Source organism: Emydura macquarii, unplaced genomic scaffold (assembly GCF_026122565.2).
Source record: "Emydura macquarii macquarii isolate MOO-44397 ecotype Brisbane River unplaced genomic scaffold, CSIRO-AGI_Emac_v2 contig_374, whole genome shotgun sequence".
Lineage (NCBI taxonomy): Eukaryota > Metazoa > Chordata > Testudines > Chelidae > Emydura > Emydura macquarii.
The window spans coordinates 8860247-8882772 of record NW_027130511.1 but is presented as its reverse complement, the minus strand read 5'-3'; positions in this window follow the sequence as shown (position 1 = coordinate 8882772).

Below are 22526 nucleotides of genomic sequence, written 5' to 3'. Positions count from 1 at the left end.
TCAAAAATCGCCAACAGATGTCAATGCTCTCAGCTCACTACATAGTGAGGAATTGATATTAAAAGCCCTGCTGTCTTCTAAGAAAGTTGATGTGCTGGTCTTACAAGTTTCTGCAGTGCAATGTTTTGTCTCTCTCACAACTGTGTCCTTCGCTAATTTCTTATCCTCATATATAGATATTTTCTATTTGAGATAAGTATATGAAAACATCTTCTTAAAGTCCTTTGTCCTATTAGATAGATCTTACAATCTGAACCATGTACTTCTTTTTCTAAGATGGCTGTTATCAAAACAATTTTAAGAGAGATCTCTTGAGGTCGATAGACAAATGAAATCATTGAAACAATACCTTCTATGATTCCAGTGTACACACATCCACAAGGAAAATGGAATTTCAGATCTTTGTTATAAGTGGGATTCTTTCCACGCCTATAACTAACACAAACGTGATCAAAAAGGCTAACATTTCACAAGAAGCATTGCAGTGTTTCTTCAAATACAGAATCTGAATACAGCTTCTCTGTACTTCATACTACCTAAATGATTTAAGAAATGGACTGCAACATTTATTTGGAGGGAGCGAAAAGTGACAATTTAGTTGAAAGGAATTATTTGAGGGAAGCAAAGCATGGCTTTTAACTTCCTAAATCTCTACAACTGTTGTATGTCTTTCATCTGGGATTGGAGATGGGCAAAAGATTTTCAGCCAAAACCTGTCTTTGTTGCACACTGTTATGAATAAAGACACTTTGGACCTAATTCAGTATTGCCCTGCAATATGTGTTGTAATTTACACCTCCGCAGAGTAGAGTCAGATGTTACCACTCTCATTTGGTAGCACTTTACATCCAACTTTGCACTCACTTTGCAGAGGTATAAATTACAATACAAGTTGCATGGTAACAGTGAATTGGGCCCTGAATGTTCATTTCCAAGCTGATCTTTCTTTACTGCTCTGATGGGCTATATGGTCAGAATAATCTCTAAAACTATTTGCTGCTTTGAAGATCATCACCTCGAACTAGACTGTTACCTAGCAGCTCTGTGTTCTTGGGGAACCAGGGCGCAAAACTCCAACTCTCTCTCTCTGGCTCACCTGAATTACCCCCCACCAGCCCATACTTGAACCAGAAACCAAAGGCTGCTTGAACCAGAAACCAAAGGCATTTCAATATGAAAAGGCAGGAGACACAACTGAAACCCTCCCATCCAGGGTGAGACAACTCCCCATGCCTCATAAGCATCTCAGTTAGCACATGAAAGGAGAACAGAAGCCTCATCTACATCGAAGATGGAACACGCACTGAACTCTGGAATTGCTGAAGCAGGGAAACACTGCATGTTGGGAAATCCCTGCTCTTGATGTAAATGAACTCACACCTGCACACATCCAGCTCCACAGTTATCAGACCATTCTAGTTATTGGTATGCAAAACACTGAAACCTGGTTGCATTATGAGCCCTCTCTCAAGAAAAGATGCCCTTCCAGGAATGATCAGCTCCTTTTGTCCAGACATTGTTTATCCATAAACAAACCTGGCATCTACTCCCCTATCAAAGCTCAAACCTCTGTTCTGTTGCTTGGATCCAAACTCTGCATCAGTTCCACTGTAACCTGTCTTCTCTTCCTGACTGATCATGTTGGGGCTCTGCCAGACTCAAAGCCCTCCAGACCCTGAACTGACAAGCCTGTTCCTGGGAACCTCTGAACTGCATGGAGTGGTGAGATCAACTCCCCCTTTTCCCCCCGCCTTCTTCCCCCAACACAACTGGTCTCTTTCTCTCTCTCAGTCCAGATATAACTTTCTACTTTTGTAATCAAACCTGGGATAGCTTTCTCCAATACCCCCAACTGTAATTGTGTAGTACTGTAAGTGTTTGATTGTTTTTCTCTCCTTGTATGGTATTATTAGTATCATAAGTTTTATATACCTAGGAATAAAATAACTGTTATAATCAAGCTGGTTGCCACTTTCTCTCTCTCTCTCTCCAAACTTTATTTTATTCCTTTGTGTCCTTGGTCCCTATCTTGCTCTGTAGTAACGCTTCTCTTACCTAAGCCAAAGATCTCGGGAGTGCCCAAAAATCCTATGGGGTCTGCTCATCAAGGGGGTTACTGCTAGAACAATTGTGGTGTAAAGGGGCATATGAAGGGGACAGCCAGGAAGTGCTACTCTGCCTAGCCTATGGGGTCCAAGGGCAAATGAGGGTGCAGCTCAAGTGCTGTTTGACCCAGCCTGATTGAGTCCAAGGGGCAATTAAGGGGAGTAGCCAAAAAGGTGCTGTTTGGACCCAGCCTGCTCTATTCTGGTGCGTTGCAAAGGGCATATAAGGGTAGCCACTGAGAGTGTGGTGTCACCCAACCTGCTGAGTTCAGGGACATATAAGGGGTCAGCTGACAGTGCTGATAGCCCGGTCTGCTCAGATGCACTCAGTTAATCTAAAATGTGTGTGTGTGTGTATCTGTGGGTGGTTTATTTGAATCAGGTGCTGGAGGAACCCAGCCCTAAAAACCTTAGGTCCTGCAGGATAGCTCCATTGGGAGGGGGCTTGTAGCCCTATGAACACACAGGTAACACAAGCAGTACATTAGTAGAATGACACCCCTAGAATCACACCCTGCTTCCAGGAAGGTAACCCTAATAAATGAGCATACCCCAAGGTGAAGGGCAAATCTGGTAACAAGACTCAGATATGAACAGAAAGCTTTAGAAAAGATCTAACCAAAACCCATGCTCAAACCATTAAAAATTTGGCTTTCCCAACATGTGTCAAACTGATAGGGCCAAATTTTTAGTCATCCTGAACATCCATAAAAACCATCTCTTTATAAATAGCCTATGTGGAACACAGAAGTACATCCCCTGCATCGGAAGCCAAATTGAGCAAGAGAACAAAATACCTATTTTAAAAGAAAGTGTGATCTTAAGAGAAGAACTAAAAGATGGTTCATGATCAAAACATGCATCTGTTTTGGTTGTAATTTATAAATTGTTCCATCTCTCTTTACAAGTCACTCCAGTAGAATGCTTTGTGGTCCAGCGTTGCTAAGCAACCTTGCTAGTCAGCAGCAAGCAACGGCCAGCTTCAAAAAATCATTTCTTTGTGTTCTATGACTCATTTCTTTAAAAATAATACTGAATCTTTTTCCTATGATTAATCAGATTCAATGTCAGGTAATATCAGCTATTGAACACATTTAGATTTTTCCCCAGTGTAAATAGAACATCCCTAAACCAACAACAAAAAACAACAAACCTCATACGGGGAATTTTTTTGTTCTTCCTACCTATTTTATCTTGGATCAAATATTATTTTGATTTTTGTTATCATAAGCTTATCCCCCTCAGAAAAAACTCTCTTGAATTACTGATTTTAAAATGGTCTCCAGTTATTATTCCCTTTTCTTTTACTGACTTTAGGTGACTTACCAATAATATTGTATTATTTGTAATAAATTCTATATTTCAATAAAAAATTTCTACTTCATTATTACATAAGAGCATCGTTGGATAGTAAACATGAGTATTTTTCAGCTGAACTGACTACTTTTTGACATTGTCATTTTGTCTATTTCAATCTTCATCCACATGCAGTTGTCTGTACCAGGCTCTAGGTAGCTTAAAATTAGCCTCAACTATAATTAAAGCGGCATTAAACTAAACTAAATGGCTAACTTAATACCTCTGCAACACATTACATTCTAAATATTTTTGCAAAATTTGTGCTTGTTTTGCCAAGTTCCATAACTTTTATTAAATACAAATTGTCAAAAGTCATTTACATGAGCAAAAACAGCTTTTCATGCTGGTGAAGATAGAAGCAGGGCAGGTGGCTCAGATAAAAAGTGGTTTCTACTGGATAAAACCTCAGACTTTTTACACAGTAGAATATGCTATGTTATTTGCTTTTGACACATTTTTGTCACTTTTACTCACATCAGTTAGCACCTTAGGCCCCAGACCTGCAATCAGCTCAACACAGGAGGACCTTGGCACCTACAATGTGCTCCGTTACCTGGATTGAAGCTCTGTATGAGCTAGGTTTGCCAATTTTGGTTGGACATATTCCTGGAGATTTCATCACATGACATAAATATTTAATTAAAGATTAATCTTTAATTCCTAGGGACTCCAGGACAATCCTAGAGGGTTGGCAACCCTAGTATGGGCGCAAGGGCCCACTCACACAGATCTGCTTGCAGGTCTAGGGCCTCAGTTCTTGAGTCAGGATCAAAGCCTTAGTGCATGAGTAGTCCCACTTCTCTAAACTGACAACTACTTGCAGAACAAAACTGCTATTCATACTGAGGAGTAATACTGCAAGTTGATCTTTTGTGAATCTGATGAAATCATTTTTTTTTCCTTTATTTTCACCAGCAATACAAGTTTTTCCCCCCATATGCCCATGTTATAGCTCCCCGCCCCACCCCCGCACAGTGATTTTGTGTCCATATACAGAGCCATACACCTTAAGAGGATCTGAGCACTGAACTCAAAGGCACTGATCCTGCTTTTCTTTACACTGGCATAAATCAGGAGTAGCTCAGTGGCATTACCAAGTTTAAAATCAGTAAGAAGGGAGCACCAGGCCCAATGGTATTTGCTGGTGTAAAGCACCTCTTAGGATTTGTCTCAAAAAGCCTAAACAATGTTACCCTGTTCTATTGGGGAGAGGGAGGAGCGGGGCAGAACCCATCATGTCAGAGTGCTGCTACCGACTCGACTTTTACCTCCTCCCACCTGAAGTGGTGTTGTTGGTCTATATCTAGCCATGATGTTCTGCTAAGCTGGATAAATATTAGCATAGACCAGGTGATTATTCAGAGCCCATCCTGAAACTCAGCTGTAGATACTGGAACAGATGCCTGTCCATGAAACAAACAGCCATCATACATTTCCCTGAGTGTAGAGAAATTTCTTATAACTGTGGACTTCACTCCTCCCTACCTCTGCTTTGCTGACTTTTTCCTCTTAAACAAACAAACAAACAAACAAGACTTCTGGATTCAGCCACCCTAATGTCTTGATATCAAAATATATGGTAGCCCTTTAAGTGGCTTCTGCTGAAGTTTGCCAGCACCACAGGATAACTGGAGTTCAGAGATAAGAATCTTCAGGCCAAGCAAAAATTAAAGTTAGTTCCATCTTTGTCCACCCTTTACGTCATGAACTACACCTTCTCAAATTACAGCTGAAACTGAGTGGGGCAACTGAGATCTCCCAGCCTTTTGGCAGCTGGGAAGGAATGGTTTTTCCACCCTGCATTGGCTACTGCGAACGAACGAACTCACACACACTCTCTCTCTCTCCCTCCTCCCCACTACACTGCCTCTGGCTGCTAAAGAAAGAGTAACTTTCTCCCTAATATAAGGGATTTCTTTTGGATGGGAGGGAGCTCTTTCCTCCCTTGTTGCTTTGTAGATTAACTTAAATAACACCAATCAATTGCAAAGCTTAGCAGCAAATTGAAAATCAACTAATGGAACACTACAGTTGATTCTTCATATTAGAAGCCAAGAATCATGCATAATGTAACAGCTATTGTTAATTGCTCAGCTGCTGTCATTTAAACAGGTTTTGTAGATATTTAAAATGCATGGCAGGACAGTACACTGAATACTTTATCAACTTCTCTGTAACAGGAGCATTCCTGCAAGTGGCACTGCAATTTTCATATGGCAATTCAGCATGCTCAACCTTCACTGAGTTCTACAATATCCAAGTTCCACTTTATTTCACCAATTATATTTTAAAAGGTAGTCAATTTAAAAAAAAAATAAAATTCTGAAATCTTTTTACCTATTATTGTTAAAAGTATCACCAAAAAGAATTATAACTGAAAAAATTAGAGGAAAAAATATATTTTCCTCTTTTTTCAGTTTGTTACCTTTGTGCATTTCACAGTACTAGCTTGTTTTCTTCTTCATAGCCATTCAGTCTCTCTTCTTGCTTCTGTTTTCACACAGCCAAGAGGGGTGGGGGGGAATGTATAATAAAGAAAATGGGATTGTAAAAACCCCAACATTTAGCAAACACAGAACCTGAAACTGAATTCATATTTTTTTAAATCAGTTAATTTCACAGCTGATGTGGACCTTATTAATATAATAAAAATTGTATGTGTGTGTTTAATACAGACTATGTGATATCAAAATCATCCTAGCAAAACATATTATTTCTACATATGGATTCAAATTTTCAAATGAGGTATTTGGTAGGAAAAAAGAAGAGTTTTAAAGTATCCGCTGAATGTAAAGAAGGGACGTAAGGACTGCCAACAGTTACTAATTCACATTACTAGAAGTGGACTGAGGTGATGACAGTTTAATGGATACATCAGATGTATTTGTTTATGTAGCCATATAGATTTCAGGGACTTCAGGTGGTGTAAATTAGTCTTTAATTACACTAAGCTCCAGATTCTGCTATTCATATGAATATATTACACCATATCTTGTACCATTTAAACCAATGGGGCTATTTGCATATTACTCAATGTTGTGTTTTGAAAACTAAATTATATGAATGAGAAAGAAGCCAAAGAGGCAAAGTTGAGATATTGACCAGATTTAAACTATGTTTGAGGATAAATCAGGTATACGGTCAGCTGGTGTCACACAGAACCAAACATTTTCTGAATGTTCTCATAAGATTTTATTGCAAAAAATGGAAGAAATCCTGAAAGACAAGCTAGTCTCATAAGGATTTCTGCCATCTTGGGCAGAATGGCCATTCTCAAATGATTTGAAGTGCATAGAAATAAGAATCACATTTCTTCTGGTTTTGGATCTGACTTAGAACCGTAGAGGCAGGTCAGGCTACAAAGACTAAGGCTGGGATTCTCAAAGGTATATAAGGGATGTACCCACCAACTCCCATTGGAGGGGGAAGTCAATGAGATTAGGCCTTTCCAACTCCCACTCTAGAATCTTAACCTTCTGAAATGCACTCAAATGTCCACTTTTTAAATGTATGATGTATGGTTAAATACGTTTATTTTGGCACACCAAAATGCCTATCAAGATCAGAGATGTATCAACACAAAGTGGTCTTTACCTTCCATACCCAAATTCAAACACTGATTCTTCCTAACTGGAAGGAAAGGGTGTTTCAGCTTGATAAAGTTATGATTGTGTGGCATAGAAATGTATTGTTGGCTGCATAGTTATCTTATAACATATTTATCACTAGAGTGCTTGAGTGCAAGTGTGTGTTTGAGTAAGTCATTAAGGGACTGATTTTGCCACCCTCATTCAGTACATTAACCCTTCTAAAATCAATGGGATTATTTATAGGTAAAATATTGTTTAATCTAGGGCTGGAAAAATTTGGCCCCAAATTTGTAAATCAAAGTTTTAAAAGAAATTGTAACAGAAATAGTGTATTTCTGTATACAGTGAGTGCAGGGGACTGGACTAGAAGACTTCTTGAGGTCCCTTCCAGGCCTACAATTCTATTATTCTTCTTGCTGTACATAAACTACAGGCTTTAAAAGGAAGTTGAACACAAGTTTATCAGAAAGCTTTTCCACTAAAACTGTACATAAGCAGAGGTCCATATGGCAAGGTGGGTGTGTGTCTTTAAAGGGCTCTATTGTTCCGAACCAGAGAATGCACTTTGTAATGAGAGAGTTTTCAAAACTAGTAACTTTCTGTTTAATATTGAAAAGCAGCTGAAGGAAAAACATTTTAAATCGCATTCAACTGTTTGTAAATGTACTGTAAGTTACTGGAGCTCTATGGTTAGCATACATTTAATTATTTCAAATAGTTACATATTTTTATGATTGCCTCCTCATCCTTTCTGTGCGTTAGTCCCTTCTGGGCACAACTGAAAGGTTTAGATTTATCTGCTAGGGGTCCAGAAAGTCTTATGATTATTGGAAGACCACACTTTAAATGTACTCCTTCCACAGGACATAGCCAGCCTGATTTCATTTTTATATGAATTTAAAGATTAGGTAAACTGCCAAGGATACAGTTAATGGAATTCCAGAGTTTGCCAAGAAGTACTCTGAAATTTCAAAGATGAGTACATGGGGGGTTTTTTGGTTTTTTTTTTTTTTTTTTATTTAAGGCAAGATCCTTAGCTGGTGTAATTTAGCATAGCTCCAGTGAAATCAATAGAGCTACACCCATTTTCACTAGTTGAGGATATACTGTAGTCTTCAGTTTTTTAACTCCAGTCTTCAGTAAGTATTTTTGAAATAGCTGGATTTTTTCCAAATATTGCTTATGATAACTGATATGGGAACTTTACTCTTTTTTTTTTTTTACTGACATTCTGTTATTTTCCTCAATCAAGGTGCCTTTCCGAATTGACAGTATTCAGAGCAGAGAACTGTCACTGATGACTCAGAATATCAGCAGAAAATTGAACAAGAAATGTCTCATTTGGAAGGGGTAATCTTCAATTAGAAACAGCTCAGTTCTCCTTTCATGAGCAAATCAGTGCTTTTCCTTGCCAGCCTTCACCTTTATATTAGTCACTCTTTACCTGACATCATAGCATTCACCCAACATGCCATCTACAAATTATTTCCCTTTATAGCGAGAAATTGTATAGAGCAGTAAAGCCTGTCTAAACTCAGTCAGTAATAAAAGCAAGACTTCTCAAAGAAAACTATATGCACAGTAAATATATTATATATATTTTATATTTACTGCATTAGATTGTCTTCTCTAGTGGAGATAAGCCCACGTCAGTTGTTGATGGCAGAGATGATTCTAATCCATTTACATACCTCTGTGCACTTGACACTGCCTGGGGATCTGCCCATTCTCTGGGAACAGACTGCCCACCTACCCGCGTCCCCAACAAGTTATTCTGTCAGATGGGGATCACCAAGGCAAGGACACTGCAGCTATCACACCTGTATTCTGGAATACCCACTATTCTGGGGTCAGGAGCAGGCCGGCTTACGGGTCCAACACAGGCTCTATGTCACCTGGGGATTTGCTTTACATAAAGATAATCCTCATGATGCCAGTTAAACTGGGTTTCTAGTACCACAAAGCAGCCCAAGCAGACCCAAGCATCAGGGCTATTATATTAAGATCCAGTAACCCAAAGTTTCATGACAGCCCTATGGGTAGTTCAGTACCATTATATCTATTTTACAAAAGAGTAATCTGAAGCACAGGTCGATTTCAACTCCTGATCTGGAGATGGCAAGCAATGTATATTACCGCCCTTCCCAGGTTTCCATCAGGAGAGGGAAGTGTAACTTGGGGTCTGGATTCTAGGAGAACTCTGTTAGTGGAGGCTGACTTGGGGTGCATTGAATCAACTCATCCATGCACATCTTGACTGTGCCATCTGTCCCTGAACTACCTGGCTGTATTTGGGGGATGCTCTGTATGGCTGCTGGGCTCCTGATGGTCCAGGAGTCACAGGTATCCACATATTGTACCACCATAGCCCCTTGGTTTCCCCAGTCTCCATCATCAGTTAGGGTTTCTGATGCAAAGGTCTCTACAACCTAAAACACCAACACCACAGAGTTAGCTGTATCAGCGCTCAGTATGCTCACTGTTGCAAATTCCAACAGTTTCTCAAGTGACACTTGTTACCTCCTTCTCCGAGGGCTAATTAGATAGAATTTATAAACTACAGCAACTCCATGAGCAACTAACACCAATTCCTTAAACTGCTGCTATTCTTACTTTGCAGTTGACCTTTTGGCAAGCAATAATCATGGAAAATTTCAGCCTAAAAATGGGTTGATATGGAAAGTTAGAAGTTTGTGAGGTTTTGCAACCTTTACTCTATCAGACCTTGTTGGCATAACTACTATAAATTCATAATTTTATTAATCTAAGGCAGACTGTTAACAAGTGCAAATTCAACTCTATACTTAGTCTAGTATTTAAATAATAGTGCAAGCATACTGATGACAAGTCTGGCAAAACAGACTTAATTAATCATCTATTTCCAAGGTTCTCATCTGCATAATTTCAAAAATAAAATACTTCATGCAATAGACAGCAATTTTCTGATTTAACATGTTTTTAAAAAAATAGATCAGTTTGTTTCAGATGGCTGGTAAGTGCTAAATGGTCTAAATATAAATTCAGAGCAAGAGGAATTTCAAATTAAATTGTAAAATAATCCATATATTACAGATTCTATATGATTCTATATGTGCAAGCAAACTCATTCAAGGGTAGTTAAGTGCACTTCCACTTTATTCACATGCCTGTTAGTAAGAAATATTAGTAGCAGTGTACCATATTTATTGGTAGGCCACACTATGCAACAGCAGTATGAATGGAGACCATTGGTGCAAAAGCAAAAGCCTTTGCAAATTAGGGTACCCTAAAAATGTAAAGGAAAATCTCTAGAATATGGGGTTTTTGAGCAGCCATGGAATGGATAGGAGGTTTGGCAGTGGAAGAGAGAAAGGCTACCCATTCCTTCCTTGTATTTCTATGCTTCTCTCTCCCCCCTACCCTCCCTTCTTCCTCCCCAGCTGTCACCCTCACTCGCTCTGTAAGATTTATACACTCTCTAGCATATCCACTCTCGGTCCTTCCTCTCCCACTCTCTTTTGTTCCACTACCAATTCTTTGCCACAGTCCAGGGCTCACTTGTGGTGCAGAGGAAATGAACAGCTGCATGGATGCCAGCCCCAAATCTAGGCCAGGAGTTGCCAGCATTTGGTAGTTGCGCAACTGAGCTACCTGTAGATTTTCCCCAAAGGTCAGGGGGAGTCTGGATTCAGTGATCCAGCCGGGGCTCATCAGTAATTCTAATTATTCCATAAAAGTTCCTTAATCCTAACAGCCTACCCATGTAACTAAGATGACCAAATCACACATCACTGGCAGCAGCAATAATGAATAGCTAATATACCCTGTGAACACAGCCCACACGTACTGAAATTTGTTCTTGTGAAACATTTAATCAATAATGAATAGCAAACAAGCTAATAAAACCCACAGCCTATTTGGAAAGCGCAAACAAAACAAAAAGGCTGAAACTGATCATACCAATTGTTTGCAACAAAGAGTTTCACTAGCTGTAGGGCTGATAATGATTCGATCATGGCTTATTATTAATGCACAGATGGCAGTAGCCTGCCTGGAAAAGCTGTTCATCCATTTGTAAACAAATGCAACCTATTCTGGAAGGTGGGATTTGACTTCCCTCTTGTTAGAGAACATCAAGACAGATAACACGTGGTGAAATCAGTCAACAGCAACTCTCTCAACTAAACAAATGGATACTTGCCTTCATAGTGCAGAAGGGTGGACTGTTCCTCAGGACAGGAACTGTCTCTTGCTATGCCTTTGTACAGTGCCTAGCACAATGGGGCTTCTATCTTAATTGGGACGACTGGGTGCTATACCAATATAATGTCAAGTAATCATGGAAATGTAGGGCTAGAAGCGTCCTCAAGAAGTCATGCAGTCCAGCCCACTGGACTGAGGCAGGATCAAGTAAACCTAAACCATCCCTGACGGGTGTGTGTCTAACCCTATTCTTAAAAATCTCCAATGACAGAAATTCCACAACCTTCCTTAGAAGCTTGTTCCCATGCTTAATTATTCTTATCGTTAGAAAGTTTTCTCCTAATATCCAACCTAAATCTCCCTTGCTGCATAGTAAGCCAAATGCTTTAAATTATTATACAACTATCTTATTCCGTATTCCTTTTTCTTTCACTGCCCCTTCATTTCCTGTCATTTTCACAGTGGTTCGCTCTACCAATGCACTACCAAAAGACTAGATCAGTGGAGATGTGTTTACCACATTCGTTTGGCAAATCTAAGGCCCATATCCCACCCAGCCCCAATCTCCATGGCCAAAAAGGAGCCAAGAGGCAATAGAATCATAGTACTGCCATGTCAAGCCTGCCTAGGGTTCATCCACATTCCCTGCACCGTTGAGAGCCAGGCTTTGCAATGACTGCATCAATGAGTGTGACGTCTTGAGATAGTTTGCAACTGCACATGTAACCTATTAATTATTATTGTTGTTATTATTATTATTATACAGTGGGCCTGTTTGTCCTCATCTAGTTGCTAGTCCACACACAGAGGTTCGTTACAGCCTGTGAGCTAAGGACACTGGGTTATTTATCTCAGGCAACAGATGTTCATGCTATCAGATCCAGGGGTTCCATATTCAAACTTCCCAGATGACAAGGCATCCAAGCACATAACATTTCATATAGATCCACTGCCCATACTCCTCCTGCTGCATAGGGAGGAGACAATGGGATGGCTGTGTTGTAACTGCACAGCTGCTGCATGGAAGCTTGGTGGCCTCAGGAGAAAGATTCCATTCCCCACACAGCCTTTAATGTCCATGAAACTCCCTTGTTTACACAGGATTTGTGCAGGGTGAGCTGATTTGGCCCATCATGCTTTCACTTCTATTATTTGCATTCTAAAGGGTTGTCTTGCATATTATTTTGCTTGCTATTCAACATCACCATTGGTGAGAGTGGCAGGTAGCAGATGTTTCTACAACTAACACATGCTGCAACTCTCTAACGTTGGAATGACTGATGAAACTACAGCCAAAAGCAACATTTTGATACCGTGTCAGACACTTGGTGTTCAATGGAAAGGATATGGTCAAGTACAACTGAAATTCACTTCCACCTTTGGTCCAGAATAGCCCCAATCTGGGACCTTCAGAGCATGCTGAAAAGCACTTGTTTGTCAGGTCTTTGGGAGCAGGTGGGATGGGAACTGCAAGGGTGAGGATTTGTTACAAGGGATTAGGAATTGGGTAATTCGTGCTTTGGGCTGCCTGGTTTTCTGGTAGTGTGATGCTTAATTGTATTGCTGCACTTTAGTTATGTTTGGGCATTATATTGCATTTTTAAATCATTCAAGCATGCCAAAATATAAATCTAAAAAAATAACATCACGGTTCTTTTTTTTTTAAATCTTCATTATAGAAAATCAGAGTTCTTCATAGAGGGGGGGAAAAGATGTACAGTTTTAAAGTTACCATTGCTGAACATAGGAAAGGATTTGTTTACAATCATATAACAATGGAAGGATAATGACAAGAGGTCAGCACAGTCAGAAATCGACTGAATGTACCTCAGTAGAACATAATGGGTCAATAAGGGTCAAAGAATGATATTAAACAGCAAGTTCCCTGGACCATGCAATGAGACATCATTACATCATCAGCATACTGATGACTTTCTACCATATCTTTAGATATGATCATCAAGAGATCTTTTTAGGCAATGTTAGGTAGCTGGGGAAATAGGATAGATCCTTGAGAGACATTGCACTTCAAATTCATTGATGACACATTAGTATTTCATCACCACAGATTGACACCTAACTTTTAGATCTGACTGAATCCACTAGAGAATAGCTCCTGACACACTATCCCACCAGGGATTTTACAATAACCCAGGCTTCCTAAAACTTAACTGTTGCTTGATTTTAACCATCTGTTCAAGTTTAGATTATGCTAAAGTACTTCACAGCACCCACAAAATGCTAAGATGCTTTAGATTCAGCAAAAAACAAAGTCAAGTCCACCACATGTTAAAAAAAAAAAAAAAATCATTGTCCAAGCTTCAAAGCTACTGAATCAATTTCCTTCAGACATTGGCTAAGGAACAGCCTATGCTGAGTTTTGTATCTGTAAAACTTATTAATTGAACTTCTAGAACAGGTGAGCTGTTTGTTTTGTTTAGTTTAACCATGGAGGACTCAAATATGGCCGTATGGATTTTTTCCTGACAGTTTTAAAAAAGATGCATCTCTGGGGAGACCAAGCATGGAATATTTCAGTCTAAAAGCACTTTGTTTTAGAAAATTGTGGGCACTTGACAAAGGAGATACATTGGGGCTTCATCTATAGCAGTCACTACTGCTGCTGTGATACTGTTAACTATAGATACAGCTACCACAATATTATATGAAAGATGGTATACCTGTCTGTATTGTCTCTTGTATTTTCTATCATTGATTTCACTTATTGTAGGTGGACAAACCTGTCCACAGTGTCCAACCAGAAAGGTAAAAAATGAAACAACAATAAGTATTACTACAGTAATGCAGCAACTGAGGAATTATAGTCCAATGGCGTACTTGATCTTGTAAGGAATGTGTCAGCTTCCATCTATACAAAGCTGGTAACTTATACAAACATATGCCATGTATGACAATCTGTACCCCTTATGTTCACTCTTTTTACAAGATTATGGTAAATTTTGTACCAGATATGCCTTGTGAGGTATCATTTGAAAACTCATAATCTGCTCATTATTATTGTCCTGGTAAAATAATGTATGGCAAGATTGTATCTGAAGCTATAAAATTATACTGTATAAGATATGTTCCAAGTCTTGGGAAACAACTTCAAACCAGTTCCCCAGAGACACAAAAGCTAGCCAGCATGTCAGCCAGTTGTCAGCATAATAAAATAGACTCTCACCTGGTTAAGCGACCATTCTTTGGCAGGAAGAAGAGTGTGAGCATGAAATTTACATCTTGGCAAAGGAACAGCTGGTGGTTTCCATACAAACAGACTTGCTGTCTCTTGAGCCTCAGCTGGAGATGACATTCAAAGAGGAAAATAACTATAAGAAGTGATAACAGAGGACCACAAATCATCTATCCTTTCAGCTCTACTCACAGCATCGACAAAACTTGAAAGACAAAGGAAGCATCATTGGACTGGGGTGAGGGGCAGGAGATCCTGGCTGAAAGATTCATCCAGTAAGACTGCTAGAACAAGTGGTGAGAGAAACCATTTTGATTTAAGTTCACTTAGCTTGTTAAGTTAAATATTAGTTTGCATTTTATCTTTTATTTCTTTGTAACCAATTCTGACTTATGCCTCATTACTTGTAATCACTTAAACTACTGTTTTATCTAAATCAGTGCATGTTTGGATTGAAGTGTTTGGGAAACTTCATTTGGAATAACAAGATTTTTGCATATCATTTCTATTAACAGAAAGATGGACTTTCTGTGAGCTTGTATTGTCCAGGAGGGTACTGGGCAGTACAAGACGCACATTCCTGGGGACAAGTCCAGGACTGGAAAATTGCTAGTGTCACTCTGTGATATAATTCAGGAATGGCTGGCTAGTGCATTCATACAGTATAGCTGGGGGTGATATACATGCTAGAGGCTATGTGTGGGCAGACCAGGAGTGGTTACTGTCATAGCAAAGCAGTGTAAAAGGCACCCCAAGATGGAGAATTGATGTGATACAGCAGTCCATTAGGCCAGATAGTTCCCTGGATAATGTCACATCATACTGAAATACCTATGTCATAAGTATAATGTCATATGTATTTTGATATATAGTAAGAAGAACTTCACACACACAGAGCTATATTTGATGCAAGTTCTTAACTATATGTTAAAGTACATATTATATTGGCTTTAGCCCCAGAAATGCTCTACTCAGCCCTTTTACCACGCTGGTACATCTTCTCACCTACATTATTGCATTGATAAAAATCATGTTGTGGTTGGATCTTTATATGGTCATTTTTTCCATCAATATTTCAGTGTGCCATGTGTTTGTGTAACAGAGTGTGTTACAATCTGTCACCATCCAGCTATAAATGCATTATGAATCAAAAGTGAAAACAGAGAAAATAAAAATCTTAGAGGAAGGCAAAAAGCAAAGAAAAGCAGATAAATGTGCCTGTCTCCACTTGGGATAGCCGTTCATTGCACTTCTAATTCCTAGATTTATCGAACAGAGATGTCATTCACTAGAGCTTTGAGAAAATCAGTAGTTTCAGTTCACATGGGTTCGTGCAAATCCACTTTTTGATTTTGGAATACATAGGTTCAGAAATCCTGAAGTTTCTTAGGTTTGAACAAACTGAAAACCCAAAACAGAACAAGTCTTGCCTGGTTGGACTGAAACCATCCAAAACCTTGGATTTCCACTTGACTTTTGACCTTAGAACATAACTTTAGCCTAGGTTCACATATCATGGCTGACTTTCCACAGCCTGTCCCAAGTTTACATGCACTACACTAAGGTGTTTGCAGTTAAAATACACTTTATGAGAGTGAGCCAAGAAGTTCTCCTCATAGCAAGTGAGCTGGGTATAAAACTGAAACCAGTCAATGGACGCCCAAGTTAGAGTCGCAGTCAAGATTTTCAGAAGTGATTAATGATTTAGGGTGCCTTAACTTTGGGGTAACCAACTTGACACATTTTACAAGAGCTAAAATTTTCAGAGGGTGAATGCTCAGCACAGTTGATGAGAAAGTCACGATAGAGTTTTCTTAGCTGAGAAGCTCGGGTCTACTTTTAAAATGTGATATCATTATTGCTGACTGTAAAGTTTGGTACAATAACAGCTGTATATTCTCAGGTAGCATTTGCATAGCAGTGAATCCTGTCTATCAGTGTTTGTGAATATCTAATGCATTCTTAATATCAGATAAGCCAGAGCCTTAGGGTGCAAAGTCCTATTAACATGCTAATGTGTCTTGTCACTACTTGTCTTTGAATTAATAACTGTAGGCTGTTAACCAATAGGAGACAATTTTTCAGTGTGTTAAAGCTACTAGCAACTAGGAGGGAAAAAATCACTGAGATGCTGGCTGCTAATCAACATTTCTTATCAACTATCAGTTAAGTACAAGTGTTTGAAAATTACATGGAATATAAATGCAAATCAAACTGCCCTACTGCCTAACAAAATGTTTTAATTGGACCCAAATACATTTTTTATTTAGCAAGACCACCCAAAGATGCTAAGCCTGGATCTATACATGTCATCTCCCTTACCCCACACACTACCTCAGACAAAAGCCTCCACCACCACAGGAGTCTTAGAACCTTGCCATGAGGATTTTTACAAGCCAGACTTTGGGGAACCCATGGTAGATGTTAATTCTCGATTCCAGGGTTTCCACTGGGAATGTCTTTTTCCAAGTCTCAGACATTTAAATCAAGGGGTTGAAAGTAAAAGTGCAATAGCCAACCTCACTTTTGTGGAGGTGCATAAGGGGCTTGACTCCTACTCTGCAAGAATAAGAGTAAGTTAAGTCAGTAGAGTTACTGATATAAAAATGGTAGAAGTGAGATGAACATCAAGCCCAAGGAGAAAGTCTCTCAATTAGTCAGCTCCCAAATTTACAAAGGACTTGACAAAATAGAGAAGTCTTAACAACTTGATTTGTATCCAGAAACAAGGGTAGTCAGAGAAACAGTGAATCCAAAGATGTCAGTGCTGCCTTTGAAGAATTGGTGTTGTTTGTTCTCAGTGGATGACATGAAAGGCAGGCCAACAACGACACTCTGTACCAGCTGCAGTGGTAATTAAGGGTCATGTCACGTGGTGACTAGACTGAGCGAGAACCACAAAGCTGTCTGTTTCTAGCACCCATACTGTGAACAGGTCAACACTGTTGGGTCCAGTGAGGCAGTGTATTTCTGGTGCTCAGAAGAGAGAGATTGTACAAGATAATAAAAATAATAATTAAACAAATGAATAATAGCCCATTTAGAGCAGTATATGCCCTGAAAGAAAAACCAGTCTCTGCAGTGCAGGGACAGCAATAGTGACAGGCCCTTGAGCAGGGAGCACAAGGTAAGGTCAGACCTTTAGCACAGTCCTCACTCACCCTGTGAAGTCCTTCAAGGCCAGTCAGATTCTTGTCCTTGCAGTGTAAGTGCTGTCTTGACAACATTTCATATTTTAAATAGAAGATTGCATTATTTTTTCCACATACAACATCTCTGCTGTTTCAGTCTCAAAAAGAAATGGATATTGGAGCTCTATGTTTTGTGATGTGGATTAGGGTAGAGTGAAAAATGGAAAGACATCCATTGTGAAATCAATTCAGCTGAACAATTTTAGTTCAATCCTGTGCGTGAGCCTTTCATGTTCAGTTTCCCGAGAACATTTGAGAACTATCAAGCTTTAACACACAAATTTTGTGTTTAAGATATACAGAATTTGCAATTTGTGCAGTGCTGTTTAGTTAAATGAGTCATCACAACAGGGAACCAACTCACTAGCACCATAACATTAATTACAAATAGTCACACAACAAACTGTTAAAATAATGGCCAACAGTTAAGAAATTCACAGATATTATATATTAACTAACCTGGGAATTTTGTGATTTGTCTGTCAGCCATTCACAAACAGAAAAGAAGATGGCATTCAAATAAATGATTCATGGGAAATTATTTGCTCAGCTTTATTGCAGACAAATTTCCTCCATGCATTAAAAGGAGAACGATATACTCATTTTCACTTGCATCCTAATTAGGATTTGAACCTAGGACACCAACATATTACTTCATTACATCATCTAGCTCTATTGATCCCAGCCTCCCTAAAACATTATTAATGGAAAAAAAGCTGACTGGTCATCAGCATATAGGCTGCTGTAGTTATACAAGACCTCAGAACACTGAGAAAAACAAATATAATTGACAGGTAAATTACAATACATGAAAAAAAAAAACCATGTGTCTCCTTATGCTAATGCTAAAGATTAGAAATTGTTTATTTGCTTTTATTATTATCCATTCATTGGACTTTATTCAGTTATGATATTACTAGATAGAGTACTGGTATTCTCAGTATTGGCTCCAACCCCTTGCACAGTGACTAGTACAGATTACATTTGAATCATTTCATTAGTGTGACAGTGTCTGATCAAAGTTGGAATACAGTATGTGTCTACAGTCAACTTTTGACTGCTTGAAACAACTAGCAATGCTGTGTGTCTTTAAAGACTGAATCCACATGTGGGAGGCACATTGCTGCAGTGCTTCCTTGATGAGATGTGCCTATAATAGGCCTAGTACCTTCTAAAGCTTCAAAAAAGTATACTGGGGGGAGCTCAGTCACTGCTACATCCAATGGGTTTTTTTTTTTTTTTACTATCTATCCCATAAGCTCATGGATAGAACTGGGCAAACTATTTGCAGTAATTTAATCATCACATTAATCCCACTTTTCTATTCACAAATTTTTCATGAACAGATCAAGCAGCCATTGGAAAGGAACTCATATCTTCAGAGGTCAGATATTAGCATGTATGGGATAGCCACCACCTTGACCAACACACAGGAGTGAACCAAGAACCTCCACACCTGAAAGCATGAATCTCTACTGCTTTAACTAAAGAGGCAAGCTCACAAGCTGAGAGCTACAACAAGCCCATATCCTCATAACACATACTGACTGGTGGGTTCCACTTGCACAACCCCTTGCTCTTTAAGCCTGTTATAATCCACTTCCCTGAGAAAAATATACGACCCCTTTTTAAATGTTTGTAACTGCATGTCCATCCTGTGATCTGGATTGTGCAATCCTTGTTCATGTTGGTGAGCAGCAGCTTACTCCCCTCATGAAGCAGACTGACCCTGTTGGCTGGACATGGGTGGAGGGAAGGTATGGACCCCTCCCTGCTCCTTTGGGAGCACCCCTGCACTCTCCAGAAATAGGAACTACAATTCTGCATGACTCTTACTAAAAGCTATGCAAGGTGGGAAAAGTCACCCTATGCCCTCATTCCCAATACCGAGCACTTGCATAGGGAGAGGCAGAATCTGGCCCATGGTGAATATACAGCAGGATGGTCAGTATGCACCCACAAAAAGAAAACATGAGTTTGCATCTTTTCTCAGGCCATTATGAATGAATACAGCAAAAGTTTAACAATATGAAGCAAGTCCTTGTATCACAGATTTAATGTGATGTTACTTACTTTTCTATTCTGTCCCGTTGTTTCAGGTGGAAGCAGTTCTGGGGAAAGAAATATATCACCTTATTAACACACTCTATGAATCCTAATTTGTTTTATTAATCTGCCCCATGGAACCTTCATTCCCTGCTACAAAATGGATAAGGGAACCTCAGCAATCACCATCTTGCCAGGAAAAGGGACACATACACACAAAGGAAAAGGTATTTAATAAAAAGTAATCTCAAATGGCATTCTATTTTATTCCCTTTTCAATTTGAATTGCAGGTCTGTCAAAGGTAAAGTTGTCATTGCAGAGCAATAAGTGCTACTTTCCAGTTGGAAAAGTAATATCAAACATTTTCCTTTTATAAGGTCATTTGAAAATCATGCTATGACAGCAATATTTCTATTTCTATTTCAGTCAAGAGAATAGGCTCATTAAAATTTAACTGTTCAGCTATTCCTTCTATTCTTTACATAGCAAGCCATGAAACAGCATAAATTTAGTGCTGGATGACCATTAAAAGATCTGGATGTTTGGAAAGGATCAGATTACCCTTCCTAAATTCTAGAAAAGAATAGAGATGGGGTCAGACTTTTTCATGAGATTTTCAATACATCCTGGTTTGGAATCCATGTCAGTAAGGCTGTTTAAACAGCCTCTACAACTATTTTACTTCTTTCACTTCCCACTAAAACAAGCAAGAAACTATGAGAAATTCACACATGCACAAATAAAAATCAATCCCATTTATTACAAACCTGAAAATAGGTACACATGCAAGTTTAAGTTCTGGACAAAGTTTGTTAGAAAATTTGTGTGGAATTTAGAGAGAGGATCGTGGCCTGGAGGAGGCAAAATTTTGGAGAAAGGCATCTGCACACAATTGATTTCCTAGTGCTAAGAATATTAAGCTGCAGATGGAGCAGTCTTGTAAATAATTGATTTAATAAAGAGCCAGTTTAGTTTAATCAGAATGGAAGCATCTCATGTTATTACCCTGCACTTAACACATAAAGCAGTTTTGCTCCACTCTTAATTTAAGTTGTTTGCTCTCTGAGACAGCCCCATTATTATTTTGTGATAGCCCCCAGGGAAGACTGGTAATACAAGCTTACAACAGAATGCTTCACTGCTGGACAAACAATATAACACAAGACACACAGTTCTAAGACAGTAGAAAGTATTTAACACTTGCTATTATAGGATGTGTGGGGGTTATGTCAACAAAGTAATTTAAATGAATCTGTTGATTCACTCCTCCAAAAGAGCTTTACTATACTCAAAAAATCTGATCCCATGCTATTGAAATCAATAGGAAAACTCCCACCTTGCATTTAGTCTTCCATAGAAGCACTGCAGGTTAATGAAAATCATTACAGTTGCTCTAGTCCAACAAATTGCTCAACCTGTAACAAGCCAGTATGGTTCTTTGACCCACAGGTCAGCACAGGTGTTCTTAGAACGCTGCATATAACTGCTGACTCATGGTGGAAGGTGTGGCTCATTAACTACACTAAGAATAACAGGGAAGTTGGCGTGATTTTTAGAGAGCGAAGATTTGGAAACAAGAGAGCTAGAACACAGAATTCCCTGGAGGGAAGCAATAGGGAGGGAGAAGCTAAGGGAGGAAGTTGAGCCTGAGGTTTCAGATTATTATTTTCTGAATTTCCAATACAGCTATGCTGCAGGAAAAGGGTCAGTTTGGATACTCAGGATCTGTGTACTGTAGTGATGTGTTAGTAGGGATTCAGTCTGTTCATAGAGCCATATAATTTATTCTCTGCATTACCACTTACGGGTGGATTTTTTAAAATACCTAAGGCCTGGGTCTATGAAGGAACCGTGGTGTTATAATGCTGAGTATTGCAGAGCCTAGAAAATCACAGGAGTGACACTGAGTCTCCAATGCCTGAGTTATGTGCCTATGCTCCCTATATTGTAAATGGGGTGAGATAGGTACCTAGAATGCAGTCCATAAAAGCCAGCACATTAAGCAGGGAGCTGCCTAAGTAAGCAACAGGGGAGGGGAGAAGTGCTAAGCCCTGCCCATTTCACAGAGATAGGCACCTAAGTCCAGGCACCTATTTCCACTTAGTGCTCCATGAATGGAGCTTACTCTCCTGCAATCATGAAACTCTGCAACTCTATGTGCCTTAAACGTTACGCTGCTGTGGCTCACATCCCTGACACCAAAAGCCACCATACCAGCATCCAGGTGACACCCTGGCTTCCACTGACCAATTACTTTTTGCAGAGTGACCCCCATGTCCCTGGAGTTCCAAATTTCCCCAAAACTGTCCTGCATGACAATTTGCTGGGATTCCCAGAACTGTGGGTTGCTGTGTTCTCTCAGTCTCAGCAAATGAGAGTTTTGCTACTGCTAAATTGTGACAGCTCCATGACACACCAGCTTGTCTGCCTTGCTAGCAACCTCTTCAGCACTCTGCCAGTCCAAGCCTTGCCTTTCAGGTAACAAACAATGAACCTGTGCTCCCCAAAGACGTCTCCCTGCAGTGTCCAGCCCTCTCCTGGAACACCCACAGAAGCTGCTCCTTTAAAGAGACGATACACTGCAGCTCACTAATTTATCTGGGGTTTGACAAACACTCTTATTTCAATCCCGGCCCCAAACTGGTTGACAGTAAAAGTAAAACAAGTTCATTTAACGAAAGGACTTAGAATTAAGTGGTATCAAGAATAAGGACTAAAGACAGAAAGAAATATATTTGTGCTTTTGTTTGCTTGTTATCCTAAGACAAAAACTTAATTTCAGCAAGTTACAATCTTTGCCTAAGCAGCTTTTTTTTACCTAAACTCACTTCCCAGAGATTTCAACCCCCTTGGCTGAAG